Consider the following 18608-nt stretch of genomic DNA (forward strand, 5'->3'; position numbering starts at 1 on the left):
AGTCTCCAAATCCCTTAGTTTAGTGGGTGACGTTGGTAGTGGGGTGATGACCAGTGATCTTGAAGGTCCTTTCCAACCTCAATATTCTATGATTCTATGCTTTTCATAATTTTACAAGTTATATGTCTTTGAGTATCTTATCTGTTTCTGTTCTCAAATCACTGTAAACTGCTGCAGCTTACCATTTTACAGGGAGGCAAGTACAAAATGGGGTAATGTCATCTGAACAAAACTGACTGTCAAGATAATAATTATCTAGCAGGTGAAAAAGGACAGATAGAAGACAGAAGACAGAAGGCTGTGCTACCTGTTAATGTATTGTTAAAACAAGTTAATTTTGAGAATGGCAATTTATTGTTCCTTTTTACTTCTGAGACTTCACATGAGTGTTTCACTTAGGTTTTTGTTATGATGCCTGCAAACATAGATAAGTGCTAGTATTCTGGCTTCAATGCTTGGCATATCATTGACATCCAATAAAGACTGTTTTGGTTTTGAAAACAAAAATACAGAATTATATTAATATGTATAAATATGTATACTTTGCCTAAAGTTATTTAATAATTACCGCTTTTTTTTTTTTCTTCTCCTCAGGGAATCTCATCTTATTTAAATTTACATTGATTTAAGTTCCTATGGTATTCCTCAAAATACAATTTAGGCTATTTATGAAAGTATCACACATCCCACTAATGAGAATTACAGATGTTTATTGTTATACTTTTTATTCTTTTATTATTATTCTTCTCAGGAAGTTGTACATGGAATACCTATAGCTTCGGTGCTTACTCTATATTCAAAGTGTTTTCATAATGTATGTCTTCAAAATTCAATTTGGAATTCTTTTTTAAACTAAATGTATACACAGTCATTATGTCCTTTTCTGGGAGTTGTGGGGGCGTACAAGAAAGAAGAGTAGAAAAGTGAGAAAGGTTTGTGGAGAAATCACACCTCTCTCCACCAGCTCTGGAAATCTTAGCAGAAAGATAGCTAATTAATGAAAGCTGAAAGAATGTTAAAGTGCATTTTTTTTCCTAGCACTATTTTAAAAATGAATAAATCAACAGGTTTTAAGTAAAGCTGTCTACAGATGAGTAGAAAAGAAGAATACATTAGCATTACTGAATGTCTCTGATGTCTGTGAACCTTTAAAAATATTTCACTGACTGTTTAAAAAAAAAAAAAAAAGATTCTATTTAGCACATTGACATAAAACCTGATATGTCTTCTGAAGAGAGTACATGGGGACCTTATAAATTACCAATTTTCCAAAAGATATATATATAGAGATATATATATAAATTTTCCCAGATTATTATTTGGGGTGGCGGGCGGAGGGGGAGGGAGGAAGAAACTGCTAAATACCTAGTTAAATAGTTAAGTGACTAAGGGAGAACTTGACTATTAAGCATTCTATAAAACATGGTAAATTTTGCCTTTTTTTCCATGCATACAGTCATGCACACTTAATGCATCCTTAGCTTCCCTGTGCAAAAACACCAATGTAAACCTTGAAAATAAAGTTCACAAATGGCAATTCAATACTTTTATTACTTAAGAGTCTTTAGTTTTGATTTTTGCAAGAGAATAGTTCCATGAAAATTAGCACTTGAAATATGAAATGTAACATCTGTGAAACCTTGTGATAACACATATGCTTCTAATTAGTCATTATGAGGTATGACTCTCTGAAATCGCAAACCGTTATGCAGTGTGAACAAAGCAAAAAGTATCTGAAATCTCGACTTATCTCATGCATCCTTTGTAAAAAGCAGTGTGCCAAATCAAATATGGAATTAGTTAACAAAATACTAAGAAACTACCAGAAAATAAACTTTAAGTCTACATCACAATACGTGATAAATAATAAAGTGTTTGCAGACTGAAGTTATGCACTTTTTAATGCATATGTTTGTGTTGTTGTTTTTGTTCGTTTCTTTGCTTTGGGGGTGAGGTGGGAGGTCAAATAGTTTTTCAGTCATCATTCCTTCAGTATGCTGTCATTAACAAGTGCTATTCATAGAAACACAGAGATAAATTTTAGAGTATGAACAATCAGGAAAACTGTATTCTTTGCATAAAAAAAATACAAATCTGGTTGGCTTGTAACAAATTTGTTGGCTCTCTGGTTGGAGAGGTAACAAATGAGAATGGGTGAGATCAGAAACAAAGCTGAGGAGCTATAGTACCACTCAGGCAGAATTTCAGCACTGATAAGACAACAAATAGAAAACACAGTGGAAAGGATTAACTGTCTTAGTTATGTAAGGTCAGTCATGCTGCACTTTTCCCTCTAAAAACTTCTTCAGAAGCTTATTCTTAGACACACTATGCCATGGATGAAATTATCATCTAAATACTCAAGCCGACCTGAAATCCTCAGAGGAAGCACCCTCCCAGCTAAATCATATGGTAGTCTTGTCTCTCTCCAGACATTTGTAGTATAAGTGGGTAACACAGCGTTTAACTCACTGCATATTGGTGGTGAAATATCTACTACTTCCTAATACACTAATGGCTGGATAGCTCAGTAGGGATAGATGGTTGTGGTTGGATGGATTGGTTATGTTAGTCACATGCCACAGCCATTGTGGGTTGGGATTTCCATTCCTTCTCCATTGTAGCTGAGTAACTATGCACATCATACAGAACATACCAAGGTGGAAATGAAGAGGGTGCAGGCTCAGATAACACATTTGTCTTATCCTAAACTTAATTAAAATATTTCAAAATATTTTCTGAAAAAGTGTTTTTCAAATATTCAATATTTGAAGAAAAAAAAAACAACAAAACAACACAAAGATGACAATGACAATTATGTAAACATATTTGTTTATATGTTCACATGGGCTTTAATTTTGACAGCTAGCCATGATGTTATACTGCAGTCAGTCCAATAAAATTTGATTTTTGAAATAAATGGAAAATATTTCCTGTTCATAATGGAAATTTGTACAAACATTACAATAGATTTTTTTTTTTCTTTCAGAGAAGTTTCAGTCTTCATTGAAGAGGATTTATTTATTCTTGAGAACTTATGTACTGGGACTAACATATATCATTTATTATCTGCATCAAATGTGATGGAAAATAGGTTCCTCGGTGTACAATGTATTGATACCAGCAGATGGAAAGCATTTTATGTTAGTTAACTTCTAAACTTTAAAACTACACCTTCATTTCCGTAGTAATTATTTCAAACCTAATGTTACTGTTCAAGCAGTTTGGATATAAGAGGGAGAGTGTTATCTTGTCTCCTCCAACAGCTTATCAGGAAGGTAAGTAAAGATATGAGAAGCTTAACAGTTCCATTTTCGGGTATAATGGCACATTTGTCTAGGTATAAATCATTTCTGTAAAATCAGGAGATGAACAAAAACATCAGTGTTTCCTCAAATAGGACAATTCCCCATTTATTCCAGTTTATTCTACAGTTGTATATGACTTCTGGTAATATACTTACATATCTCAATAAAAATTCAACATAAAATACCACCTGTTCTTTTAGATAAACCCTCTGCTTTCCTCTTTGAATACAGCCACATGTGGTAAATTAGATTAGCATGGAAAGTAATAAATTCTGTGATAAAAATATAAGATCAAATTGTGGAACTTCAGAACAGATTAGCAATGTACTTTTTTTTTGTTTATTCCTGCTTGAGAGGAGGGAGGAAAAAGAATTGATCATCCTATTGATCTCAGGAGGCAGTTTGTAGAACACAGAACCTTTCCCTTTCTAAAATGTTCAGTCATTTTGTCTGTGGAGAAAAAAGCCTTTTTTTTTTTTTTTTTTTTTTTTTTTTCCTAAACTTTGGTTCTTTGTTTGCAAACACTTGGTAAAGTATCACTTAATTTCTGTAAGAAAAGAGATCTGCTCGTTACTTACCTGTTGCATAGCAACAGGGAGCTAACTCCCAACTTCTCTAGCCCAGTCAAAACACTGCTAGTGCCTGCAGGGAAATGACTTTTTATCAGGACAACTTTACAGTTTTTCATCATCAGCTTCAAGAACTGTCAAGTGAATGGGATTCACCTAAGATATTCTTCAAGGAAACTAAGAAGCTACAAGTATTCTTACTAAAAATGCTTCTTCTTCCCCACTGTGAAGCAAAATGGCTGAAAAGAGAGGTGAAATAATCCAGCTGTTAGTGTCTTGATTTTTAATCTTGTCTATTTGCACAGACCTACTCTGTTCAGGTATTTTCATTGTATTTTCTCCCCCTTTTTCTCTGGGAAGGGGGAGTGAGAGGTTCCTTAATATATTATTTAATTCAGATTCTTTAATATATATAACACAGAAGTGAGTATTGTGTCAGCAATTTATAACCTTTAATAATGTTCAAATTGCTAGAAACATTTAATGCTACTGGGTCCTTCTACAGCAGTAGTGGCATTTTCATTAGGATTTCCTTCCTTCAGTTATTCATAACTCTATACTGCTCTTGAGACAAAAAGTGTGAGTTATGTCAACATGCCTTTTTAACAAAAGAACCTTTCATATATGCTGTATAGGTGATAAGGGTAAAATAATGAGTGCTCGAGGTGCTCGAGTGCTTTTTTTTTTTTTTTTTTTTTTTTTTAACACATCTATTGTTATCAAATATTTTAACATACTTTTTTTTTTTTTTTTGTAGAAAATTGCATTATGCATATCAGTTTTATTGAATGTTGTAATCTTTGTTTAATCATTATGTATTAGACTAAAAAGGATTAGGATATTTATAGAAGTAGTAAGTGCAGTATTATATAATGTTTTTAAAGCTGTAAATGTTTTAAAGAGGTCTAATTGCACTAATTGTTTTAGTAATAAATATAAGGATGCTGCATATAAGCTACATACTTAAAGTTAATAAGAAAAAATCGTCTTGAAGGAGTAATGCAAAAATGATGTATATTTGTTCTAACATAATCAGAAATATTTACATTTACTCCACATCAGTTGAAAGTTGTATCCTTGTTCTCCTCATTACTTCTTATAAACTGTTATGAAGATTCAATATGGCATGTGGCAAGCCATCTATTAATATGGTATGGTGTTCAGATTCAAAACTTTAAAATCTAACCTCCCAGTGAATCAACTAGAAACAAGACACATCTATTTTCAGTAGAGACACCTCTAAAGACTAAATCAGTATAAGGTTTTTTACCTGCCTGCTATAATGGCATGTTTGGGTATTTTTAACAGTTTTCTCACCTTGAGAATCATATATCATGCTACATTTCAGAGCAAGCAAGCTTATAGAACATTTGCTGAATATTGTCTACTTTAATGCAAGCATAAGTATTTTGTTCTTATTACAGCTATATAAATCTACCTTCTGCTTAGCTACCTGTAGAAAGTTGCACTTAGAGTTATGCAGAATGTTTACACTGAACCTTGAAGATGTGTATTCTGAGAAGCCTAAAATTCAGAATTTCTAGTCTCTCACTAAGAAAATTTGTAAATAGTCAGTCCTTGAGGCCTTAAAGGTGTTTTTTCAAATGACAACAGCAGCAACAGAAACCCAAGGGTCCATCTGTGAGGGCAAGAAACAAAGACCATATCCTTTTTCCCAATTAGATTGTTCTTGCATAAATCGTTACCTTTTTTTTGCACAAGGAGGGACCTTTATTTACTTATTTATTTATTCATTCATTCATTTATTTATTTACTTACTTTTCCTTATTTAGATTTCACCCTATGGACAAGTAACTTAAAGTATCCATAGAAAGAAGGAGTCCCCAACAACAGTTCAGTTATTTGTCTCATAACAGAACCAAAGTCAAAAGAGAAAGTCAACAGAAAGTAGTTAGGAGTGAGGGATGCGTGTCAGATTCAACATCACACTCTCCTTGGCTAGAGATGGGTTTCCATCTGGTAGAGTGGGTTTCCAAGGCATAAGGGGGTGAGAGTCTCATTGAACTTTCCTTATATTTCATTCATTCAACACACATTTAGCATAGGCAGGGTTATCTGTGACGTCTAAGTAGCATGATTTGGAAGAATAGAGAGCAAGAGCACAAGAATTTACAATATAAGAACTCTCCATTCCCAAGTATAAGACATCAAGCAGGGAAGGCAGGAAATGGATCTTTGAGCAGGGACCTGCTGGTCAAACTGAGGTGTAAGAAGGAAATTCACAGGAAGTGGAAGCAGGGAAATGTGGTTTGGGAAGAGGACAGGGATGCTGTTCGGACATGCAGGAACAGGATCAAGAAAGCTGAGGCACAGATGGGACTAAAATTGGCAAGGGATGCTAAGAATAACAAGAAAGGGTTCTAGAGGTTCATTAGCCAGAAAAGAAAGTCCAAGGACAGTGTACTCCCTCTGATAAATAAGAAAGGAGAATTGGTAGAGACAGATGTGGAGAAGGCTGACATAATTAATTCTGTGCCTTAGTCTTCACTGCCAGTCAGGCTTCCCACTTCTTTTAATTCCATGCAAGCTACAGGTTTGGGGGAGAGCAGCTGGAAAGCTGTGCAGAGGAAAAAGGATCTGGTGGTGCTGACTGATGCTTGTCTGAAAATGAACCGGCAGTATGGCCAAGTGGCCAAGAAGGCCAACAGCATCCTGGCTTGTATCAGGAATAGCGTAGACAGTAGGAGTGTGGCCATGGGGGTCAACAAGCCCCATAATTGGTGATAACATCAGATTCTTAACGATGAAGCCATCAGGAAGGTAGAGATTAGAGGAAATGAAACAGGGTGATTCAGGAGATGCCTTGCTGTCTCAGACTGCTGGTTCTCCATCCATTGAGGCATAGAAGTTGCTGGGTGTTTGCTGTTGCTGGGCAAAGTTGTTTGACTAATGAATAATTAGTAGAAAAGTACTACTGTGGAGCGAATGGTATAAGAAGGAAACCTGTCCTCAGCTGGGGGTGGGGATGAAGTTATGCCCTCAGTAAGAGAGGGATGAAGTTATGTCATCAATGAAATGGTAGCAGTTACTGATCCTAAAAGAGCCTTGGTGTTCGTGTAGTCCTTACGCCACATAGGACCAGGAAGGTGATTGTCCCCCTGTCCTCAGCTCTGGTGAGGCTGCACCTGTATTGAGTTTTGGACCCCTCAGTACACGAAAGACATTGAGGCCCTGGAGTGTTTCCAGAGAAGGGCTAGGAAACTGGTAAAGGGCCTGGAACACGAGTCCTGTGAGGAGAGGCTGAGGGAAATGGGGTTGTTTAGTCTGGAGAAGAGGAGGCTCAGGGGAGACCTTGCTCTCTACAGCCAACTGAAAGGAAGTTGTGGGGAGCATGGGGTCAGCCTCTTCTTGCAGATAACTAGTGATAGGACTATAGGGAATGGCCTCAAGTTGCACCAGAGGAGGTTTAAGTTGGAAATCAGGAGACATTTCTTCTCAGAAAGAGTAGTCAGGCATTGGAACAGGTTGCCCAGGGAAATGGTGGAGTCCCTGAAGGTGTTCAAAGGAAGGTTGAATGCAGTGCTTAGAGACATGCTTTAGTGGGTGATATTTGTAGTAGCGTGATGGTTGGACCAGATGATCTTGAAGATCTTTTCCAACCTTAATGATTCTATGATTCTAAGTCACTTAGCCACTAAGTGGGGGCTGGGGGAACAAAGTCCCTCCCACTGTAAGCAAAGAGTGGGTTGAAGACCACCTAATGAAATTAAACAAGTACAAGCCTAGGGGTCCTGATGCCATGCATCCCAGGTCCTGAGGGAACTGGCTGATGGAATTGCCAAGCCTCTCTCTATTATATATGAAAAGTCCTGGCAGTAAGGTGAAATCCCTGGTGACTGGAAAAAGGGAAACATCACTCCCACTTTTAAAAAGGGTAGAAAGGAAGACCTGGGAAACTACACCTCCTTTGACCAGTTGGCATTACTATGTTTTATGCACCTCAAATGCACAGGGTCCCTCTTGCTGCCAGGGAATACTACTGTCTCATGTTGAACCCTGTGGAAAACTGGTAGTTATAGGCCTCCAGCCATATGTAGCTTGACTAACTACAACACTTTGTTCTTTAAATACCTTTCAATATCCCCCCCCCTCCAGATTATCTTCTCAATAACTTTTCCAGGCACTGAGTTAAATCAATAGGTCTGTAGTTTCCTGTGTCTTCTCTCACACCCTTTTTGTAGATGGTATAATATTGCCTAGGTTCCAATTGCCATGAACCTCTCCAGACTCCCAAGATCTTTGGTAAATTGTTGAGAGGGGTCTAGATTTGACATCGGTTACCTCTCTCAGTACTTTGGGGTGAATTCTTTGTAGCCCCATGAATGTTCAGGTGTTACAACTGATCCCTTACAATTTTGGTGACAGAAGTTGAAAAATCACTGCTTCCCTAGTCATGGTTCTCCAATTCTGAGGACTGGGCAGTTCAAGATCTGTCATTACTATTAAATTATTATTATTATTTATATTTTAATATTAAATTAGTAGTAGTGTTATTTGTATCAATAGCATTATTAGTGCTAAAGAGAACATCAAATTCATTGGATTAAAAAAGATTAGTTCTGTGACCAGTACACTGAAATAGTGTTATTATATATATGAGCTTTTTGTCCTTTCAGTATCATATTACTGAGTTCTTATACTCAGCTTCTTGCATAATATTATTCTTTTTACCCAGAGATATGTGAACAGTTACCTCTAAATACAACTTCTAGGTCTTGACTCCAGAGGTTTCTGCTTTGGCATGTACTTTAGACAGCACATAGCAAAGACACAGAGGGTGAAAGTTGATGCTTAAGTCTGTTAACATTGATCCCACACAAAGACAGTCATTTTTCCTGGATATTCAGGTTTGGGTTGTAAGGCACATTTGAGTGGTCATGGCACAGTGGCCACATTTTGCATTCAGCTTTCATATTAAAAGCAACAAACAAATTATTGTCATACTATTATTATGTCATCACAGTACAGATTTGTAAAGGGAAGCTGACTCATACCATAATCATGGTATCATGAGATTAGGGTATTTTCTGAATCTTGTCTCAAGGTGATTACAGAATAATCTGAAATGTTACAGCAGCAGCTGTGTTGTGGTTTTCTTGGGCTGTTGAGCACATTTTTAAAAGATAAGATGATGTATGAATCAAGAGGTTTTTTTATTGTTTTTGAGTGGTATTGGTAATTGTGGTATTGATAACTACCAATGGAAACAACCCCAATTCAAGTTAAATAGGGTGAAGTGTTCTGTCTCTTGATAGAAATAATATTTTTCGTTATACCAATGAGAGTACGCTGATCAGAATAGTTTCATCCTCTCCATCTGACTGATATTTCTTGTTCATTTTTCATGAACCTGATGTATGTTTTCTTAAATATTTTATTAGTAAATGAAATGTAATTTGGTGGAATGTAGCTTTTAATTCCTTTTTTTTTTTTTCCCTTAGCTCTAAATAAGAAACTGTTCAAGCCTGCCATGCTACAGCTTCATTTGTATATCTTATTTCCTTCCACAATAACCCATTGGACATCTGGGACAACCCTTTTCTTTGTCTTGCAATCATAAGTGATTGCAGTGTTCAGATAAATAGGGTGCAAGAAACAGAATGTTATTTCAGGTAAGGATCTGATCGTAAGTTCAATGTACTGAATAAAAAATATCACCAACAAGCTAACAACGTAAATACATTATTGAGTTTCACTTAATAACTATTTGTTAAAATAGACCAAGAGCACACTCATCTTCATTAAGAAAAACATTACTTGAAGTTTAAGGGCACATGAACTGTCCCCTCAGCACCGGTGATGCTGTAGCTGGAGTGCTAGGCTCAAGTCTGGGCTCCTCAGTAGAAACAATCAAGCAGTCAAGCAAAGGAAGGAAGCAAGGACAAAAACAAACAAACAAACAAGCAAACAAAACAAAACAAAACAAAACAAAACAAAACAAAAAAACAACCTCAGGAAACAGAGATTATGAATTGCTTTGTAAGTCATAAATTGAGGGCAATGAACTATTGCAACTGTGGTATCAGATTACTAACAACAGGTACACTGATAGGTGTTATTCAAAAGAATAAAGAAAACAAATCTTGTAATAGACTTTCATGTATTTGTTCCTTCTACAAAACAAACACAAACCAAAACAAACAAACAAACAAACAAAAAAGCATACACACACAAAAACAAAACTTCACTACCCCCAAAAAATGGAATTTACTGCCCCCAAAAATATAATTATTTATCGTAGTCATAAAAGACATATTTGTCTAGCAAATCACAATTATTTTTAATATAATAAATACAAAAAATCACAGTTCAACATAATAAAAATGAAAGTTATTCAAATATTTTAGCCATTTTAACATTGAAGCATACTATTTTTACTGAAACTCTTGGCCTTGCAGCTTTTAATCATTCAAATAGCTTGATTTGATTTTCCCAGATAATATCCTCCCTCTCCCCCACTCCACCCCCCAAAATATCCTAATTATAAAATACTGCAAATCAGCCTAAAAGCACATTTCAGTGTCCTGTTATTTTTAGATGGATTTGTGGGCTAGATTGGAAGATTACAATTCAGCAGTTTTTCATTGGCTGGTGAAATGCAGAATACTACCACAGAAGTAATTTGATTTGACAGAACTCCATCTGAACCTTTCCTGAAAATTGTCACAGATGAATTTGAGGTAGGATGGATGCAAGAACAGAACCACAACACCTGATATATCACATCCTTTTTATTAAGGTGGATCAATGTCTATTCTCCTTCAGACGTGTTTATGCTCCCACTACAGACCCAGGGGAACAGGGCACTTACTCTATCTGTTTGACATGTCCAAGTCTTGGTTCCACATGTAAGGGACTCCACCTCTAACTCTCCAATGACAAACACTTGTCTTGACTATTTAGTGTTTTAGAAATAGCTTGTCGACCTAAGCCACCATTGGCCTGGTTAGTCACATAGCTCCAGGGTAATTTCTGTGATTTTTGCCTTATCTAATGCCAATTAGAAGTTATTCTGGATCTTGTTATCACCCTCTGGCCTCCTTTCCTGAAAGCGTTACATGAGAGTAAATTTGAAAACAATTACAAATGAAAGATCATTTGTGTTTCTTTATTTCTTCAGTGCACAGGAGAGTAATCAGTTAGAGCTGAGCAAATAGGGTCCAGGATACAAAAATAACTATCATGCAGCAAGGAATTTTGTCGTGTAATTTAAATCCACCATGAGAAGTTTTTTTGTGGATGTAATAATATTGGATGAGGATCGAATTCAATGTTTGCCTTTATATTTTCACGTATAAATATCTAATAAAACCATAATATTGAAAGCATGCACAAACAAAAATCAATAGGCTTCATATGCATTTCTGTATTTAAGCCAGGGTTCTCACAGAATCACAGAATGGTCTGTGTGGAAAAGGACCTTAAAGATCATCTAGTGTCAACCCTCCTGCTTTGGGCAGCATTGCCAGCCACTAGAGCAGGCTGCCCAGAGCCAAACCCAGCCTGGCCTTGAATGCCTCTAGGGATGGGGTATCCACAACCTCTCTGGGCAACCTGTTCCAGTGCCTCACCACGCTCTGAGTGAAAAACTTCTTCCTAATATCTAACCTAAATCTCCCCGTCTTAGTTTAAAACCATTCCCCTTTGTCCTATCACTATCAACATATGCAAACAGGCGTTCCCTCTGCTGTTTATACACTCCCTTCAAGTACTGCAAGGCCACAATGAGGGCTCCTCAGAGCCTTGTCTTCTCCAGGATAAACAAGCCCAGTTCCCTCAACCTTTCTGCATAGGAGAGGTGCTCCAGTCCTCTGATCCTCTTACTGGCTCTCCTCTGGAACTGTCCCAAGAGATCCACATCCTTCTCATGCTGGCGACCCCTGGCCTGCACACAGTATTCCAGGTGGGGTCTCACAAGAGCAGAGTAGAGGGAGAAAATCACCTCCCTCTCCCTGCTGACCAGCTCTTTTTTAATGCAGCCCAAGACATAGTTGGCCTTCCGGGCTGCAAGTGTGCACTGCTGGCTCATGTCCAGCTTCTCGTCCAGCAGGACCCCCAACTCCTTCTCCGCAGGGCTGTTCTCAAGTTCTTCTCCTCCCAGTCTATATAAATACCTGGGATTGCCCCAGCCCAAGTGTAAGGTGTTGCACTTGGCCTTGTTGAACCTCATTAGCTTCTCATGGGCCCACTTCTCCAGCCTGTCCAGGTCCCTCTGGATGGCATCCTTTCCCTCTTTTGTATTGACTGCACCGCTCAGCTTGGTGTCATCTGCAAACTTGCTGAGGGTGCACTCGATTCCATTGTCTATGTCATTGATAAAGATGTTGAAGAGCACCGGTCCCAAGGCTGACCCCTGAGGGACATAATTTTTCATCCTGATTTCAAAAATAGCTAAAATTAATCCATGAATAAACACCTTGAAATTTCCACTATGGATGGTGGTACAAAAAAGTGTTGAGAGATATACGTACCACACATTTCTAAATTCTTCAGTGTTCTGTGCAGCTAAAGTGTGTACAACTGTAATTACTGTCCATTCAGACCTCTTTACTACAGGTTTTTGTGAATATGCAGACATGCATATTTCTATTAAGATTTGTACCTTCATTTGTCTGTTACTTATACCATTACAGTTAGAAAGAATGTTACATTTGCAAAAGTCAAGGTCAAATGGAAATACTGTATTCTGTGCTGTTTTCAGTACTCTGTAATACTTTGGATGAAATTATAGCATTTTATCTGATGTACATAGTTTAAGTATAGTAGCATTTGTAGTAGTTTGCAAGCATGAAATTAAACGTTGAGGATGAAAACAGTTAACACAACTTGGAAAATGAAAATCAGAGTTTCGGCAAATACATGTCTACAAAGCATAATTTACATCCCAGAGGAAAGAGTTGCAACAATATCATTTAAGCCACAATATAGGCCATAATGTTAACATTTCATTCTGTTAAATATCCAACTTCCACTTCTGTGCTAGTAATGATACAACTTTCTCTTGGTAAATGAGGCAAAGAAGCTGCTTCATGTTTTTCCCTGTCAAAAGTGAAGAAATAGAGTGTTTCCTGCAACTCAGAGAACAGCTAGTCCTAAATGGCATTGACTGTTAAGAAAGCCGTTTGGGATTGAATCAGTTGGCACTCATAAAGCAAAATGCAAAAGAGTTTTCTAAAAATTACATATCCTTTAGCTGTTACATAATTGAAAAAAAAAAAAAAAAAAGTTTTACAATAAAATACACTACAATACTGCTATGTTCTTCTTAAAAAGAATATACAGAAAATTAGATATTTGTAATAATAATAATTAAAAAGGCAGATTTTTTTTTTTTTTTCCCCTATGGATAAAAACATGATTTTTTCATTCTGCCATGTACTGTAATTTCAAATTATATATGTCACTAAATCGACAATATTTTATATTTCCAAAAATATTTTATTGGCTAAGGTTTTTACAGATACAGTGCATCCATTAACTGCAAACGTTTTAATCATCTGAAAATTATGTAACCTTCATAAAATTAATCTGAATGATCTGAATCTTCTACAACAAAACAGCATTTTAATAACTTTTTTTTTTTTTTTTTTTTTTTTCCAGCATGAGGATAATAGTATTGTTTAGTTGGCAAAATGATCTGAATGATGAGACTGAAAACACCTTCACCAAATTTGTTGATGACACTAAACTGCGTGGTGAGGTGAACATGAAAGGAGGGAGAGATGTCTTACAGAGAGAACTAGACAGGCTGAAAGGATGGGCAAGCAAGAACTATATGAAGTTTAACAAAAACAAGTGCAAGGTCCTACACCTGGAATAACATAACAAAATATCTCAGTACAGGCTAGTATCTGTGTGTCTGGGGAAGAGCCTTGCTGAAAGGATCCTGGGGGTCCTTGTGAACAACCATATGGTCAAAGGACTGAAGTACCTACACCATAAGGAAAGACTCAAGGAGTTAGGACTCTTAACTCTTGTTCAGGGGGGACCTCATCACAGCTTTCCAATACTTAAAAGGTGGCTAAGAGGATGAACACTTCACAAGGAGCCAAAAGGTGAAATCAAGGGGCAATAAACTGCACTGGGAGAAATTTTATCTTAATATAAATTAAAGGAGGCTGTAGTGAGGTGGGGGTTGGTCTGTTCTCCCATGTGCCTGGTGACAGAATGAGGAGGAATGGGCTAAAGTTGTGCCAGGGGAGTTTTAGGTTAGATGTTAGGAAGAACTTCTTTACTGAAAGGGTTGTTAGGCATTGGAACAGGCTGCCCAGGGAAGTGGTGGAGTCACCATCCCTGGAGGTCTTTAAAAGATGTTTAGATGTAGAGCTTAGCGATATGGTTTAGTGGAGGACTGTTAATATTAGGTCAGAGGTTGGACTTGATGATCTTGAGGTCTCTTCCAACCTAGAAATTATGTGATTCTGCGATTCTCTATATGTATTGCAGTGAAAACATCCAAAGACTGGAACAATCTCCTCTGGGATATCATAGAATTCCTGTCACTGGAGTTTCTCAAGATGTGATTAGATGGGTTGCTAAATGATCTCATCTAGGCTCCCTTTTCCCACAAAAGTTTGGACCTGATGATCTTTGTAGGTTCTTTCCAAACTGAGATATTCTGTTATTCCATGATCTAATGAACTTGACAACCACCAGGACCCCCAGGTCCTTTTCTAAAAAGTTGCTTTCCAACCAGTCAATCCCCAGCACATACTGGTGCATGGAATTACTCTTTCAAGGGGCATGAGTTCCCTCTTCTCTTTATTGAACTGCACAAGGTTCCTGTCCTGAAGTTCTTGACCCTTGCTCCCGCTTCATAACAGCTCCTCTGTGAAAGAGCTCACACTGAGCTCAGACGGATAAACTCTTCAAGAGAGGATGCTCTCAGGGCCCCATCTGAAACCCAGCAAACATTCCAGTGACTAATTATCTTTTGTGGAATTTGAATGCTTAGATTAAGCAACTGGGATAAATTTTTGCCCATCAGTATGTCTTCCATCTTATGTTTTTTGTTTTGCTAAAAAAGAAAAAAAAAAAAAAAAGCATTCACAGCTGAGGAAATCTATGTTCTTCAAGCAAATATGTGAGTGCATTTTGAAAGTAAATTGAGTAATCACTAATCAGCGTTATAAAAATATCATGGTTATACTAAATTTAAATATGTAAATGTGATTCAAGAATTCTACTCAAGTACCAGAAATGTTAGGAAATATATTAAAATTGACTGCATTTACAAAGAATGAATAAACAAAAATTAATTTCATTATTTTTTTTCTTTTTTCGAATGCTATTTAAATAGTTCAATTATTTGATTTCTGTTTCAATAAGGCTTCTCCACTTAAAATGTGATTCTAAGCATTTATATGAATAGCTTCTTTAGATTGAATGTTTCCTTAAACATGATTCTTAAAGTGTATTTGAGAAATGGAATCTGGTAATGTCAAACATCTATTAACTAGATTTAGGCAATGCCATTTCAGAACTAGTAAATACACTGTATCCAACATTGCCTTTTAAAATATTTGTATTTCAGATATGGTACTAATTAATCAGCCATTAGGTTGCTAATTGACTATTATGCAGATGTTCTTTTGAATGGTATAAAGGACCCTTACATTTTCCCCACCAAATTGTTCTAAGCATTTAGTGTTCAGAATACAGAAATGAAAAATTAACAAGGTAAAAACTGGCTAACTGAGTCTATCTGATGAAAGCATAGCCAGTATAAATGGGGATTAAAATATATTAAATAAGATGTTATGATTTGCTTTCAGTTAAAACCTCTCTCATTTGTCCCTTTTAAGATAATGTATTTTATGCACATTACTTTGTCTTTGAATAAAGAACCCATTGGGAGAACTACTGTCATATGGCATTCTCAACATCACCAAAGGCTCTTTCTTTTTATTTCAGACAACTGAAGCAGATATTAATACTGACAGAGAATATCAGGACTCCAAGTGTGCAGTAACAGCTAATAATTCCAAATGAACAAAAGTACAATTTAACACAGATCAGACAGAAACTTTATTAACTACAATTATAGTAAGGGAACACTCAGGTATCATCTCCTTCTCTGCCCTTGTGATCTCTCCCCAGTGGGCATGTGCCCATGTAAATGAGCCACTCTGCCTGTTGGCCAAGCTTCAGGAAGAGGTAGAGAGACTGAGGAGCATCAGGCAGTCTGAGAGGGTGAAAGATGAATGGAGTTGTGCTCTACCCTCTCTGATATGCACAGTCCAACCTAGTATGGCCACTTCTGAGGTAGGTCCAGTATCTGATCTGCACTATGCTAAAGGCAGCAACTTGAAGGACACAGAATAGTGGCAGAAAGTTACAGAATGGAACTCTAAGAGGAGCCTCTGTCTGCCCATTCAGCCTCCATTAATGAATAATTGTGAGGCTCTGGGTATGGTAGAGGAGAGATGTGAAAAGGTGGAAGAAGATGTAACTGTGCAAGTACTTCCTCAAGGTTAGATCAACCAATCCCCCATAGCAAGTCTCCACCCCTGGAGGTACTTAAGAGATGTGTGAACATGACACAAAGGGACATGGCACTCAGTAGGTAAGGTTGATGGTTGGATCTGTTGATGGTTGGATCTGATGATCTTGAAGGTCTTTTCTAACTTAAATGATTCTATGGTTCCACAAAAGCACCTCTGGAGATTGTTTAGTCCAGCTGCCCTGCTTCAAGCAATTTCAGCTACAGCAGGTTACACAGGGACATGTCATCAGATTATGACTGTCTCTGTGGATGGGGACGCCACAGCTCTCCTGGGCAATCTGTGACAGTGCTTGACCACCTCATAGTAAAAGATTTATTACTTAAAATAAGAAAGACCAAATTTCCCATGTTCCAACTTGTATCCTTCATCTATGTCATCCCACTGTAAATCTGTAAATATCTCAAAACTGACTGACTGTGTTGTCCATTAGCCATAAACAGTAATAACAGCTCCCTTTACTATCTCTTCTTAAGGCTCAAAAATTGAAATGCTTTTAGACTTTCCTCAAATTTCCTCTGTTCTAGTGTCCTGATAATCTTCAAAACTCATGTAGATTTATTTATTTATTTATTTATTTATTTATTCGCAGAATATCTGTGTCTTTCTTGTACTGGGGAGCAGAGAATTGGACCTAGAATTCCAAACTGATCTCACCAGGCCTGAGTAGAGCAGAAAGATTGCCTACCTCAACCTGCAGATGGTACCCTTCCTAATGCAGACCAGAAGACTGTCAGCCTTCTTTACCACAAGAGCATTCTGCTGGTTTATTGTCAACTTGTTCACAAAGACCCTCTACCACCTGTTTTCTCCCAGGCAGTTCTGGTATATGGGATTATTCCTCACCAGGTACCAGGACTCTGAATTTCTCTATGCTGAATATTCCTGTTTTCCCATTTCTCCAAAATCTCACATAGTAACTGTATGACTAAAAGAACCCAGGTAGATCGTCTTCATCTCTGAGACTTAGGAACATAAACAGGTTTAAAATAGAATTAAAAGGCCTGAATTTAAGCCAGAATGAATTCAGTGAATAAACCCATAAAAATCAAAAGGCATTCTGTAGTGAAATATTACTCCATGACTTGATGGAGAAACAAGGGAAAGTTTTTAAGTTTTGAGATACTTACTAAAAACATTGATTCAAGTCCACAGTTGGATACATCTTGTTAAACTTTCTGTTTTAACAACCAAAAAGTAGAACTGAAAACCCTAGATCTGCAGATCTGAGAGCTAACTTGATTTATGTTACAACAAAATGTTTTTATAGGAAGTAAAAACAAGCAAATAATAATAATAATAATAATAATAATAATAATAATAATAATAATAATAATAATAATAATAAAACTCAGAAGGTTTGCAAGATGAGTGACTGAGAGAAGTCCAGAAAAGGAATACTCATATGATTGAAAAACTGAACATATTCTTAGTGGAGATCAAATTATCTTAGTGTGTTTAACTTAGCAACTTAAAATTTGAAAGGTGTCTTTACATAAAGAGTCACAGAGTGGTTGAAGTTGGAAGGCACGTGTGGAGATCATCTAGTTCAACCATCCTGCTCAAGCAGGGGCACCTACAGCATATTGCACAGGATTGTGTTCAGTGGGTTTTAAACATCTCCAGAGTAGGAGATTCCACAATCTTTCTGGGCAACCTGTTCCAATGTTTTCTCACTCTCACAGTAAGGAATTTTTTCCTCATATTCAGATGGAACTTCCTGTGTTTCAGTTTTTGCCTGTTGCTTCTTGTCCTATCACCAGGCACCATTGAAAAGAGTCTAACCCCATTGTTTTGACATCCTCCCTCAAGAGATTTGTGTATATTGATAAGATCCCATCTCAGTTGTCTCTACTCTGGGTTAAACAGGATCTCTCAGCCTTTTCTCTGAAGAGACATGCTTCAGTCCCCTAATCATCTTCAGAACCCTCCCTTTCCGGCAGGTCAGCACCCAACCTGTACCAGGCCCTGGGGTTATTCCTCCCTTTGTGAAGGACCCTGCACTTGACCTTGTTTCTCTTCACCCAATTAATTCTTCTTCCTGTCCAGGTCTCCCTAAACAGCAGCACAGCCTTATGGTGTATCAGCCACCCCTCCCAGTTTTGTATCATCGCCTAACTTGTTGAGGGTGTAGTCTGTACCTTCATCCAGGTCATTAAGGAGTAAATTGAACAAGACTGAACCCAGTACTAACCCCTGAGAGATAC

Source organism: Aythya fuligula, chromosome 1 (assembly GCF_009819795.1).
Source record: "Aythya fuligula isolate bAytFul2 chromosome 1, bAytFul2.pri, whole genome shotgun sequence".
Classification (NCBI taxonomy): Eukaryota; Metazoa; Chordata; class Aves; order Anseriformes; family Anatidae; genus Aythya; species Aythya fuligula.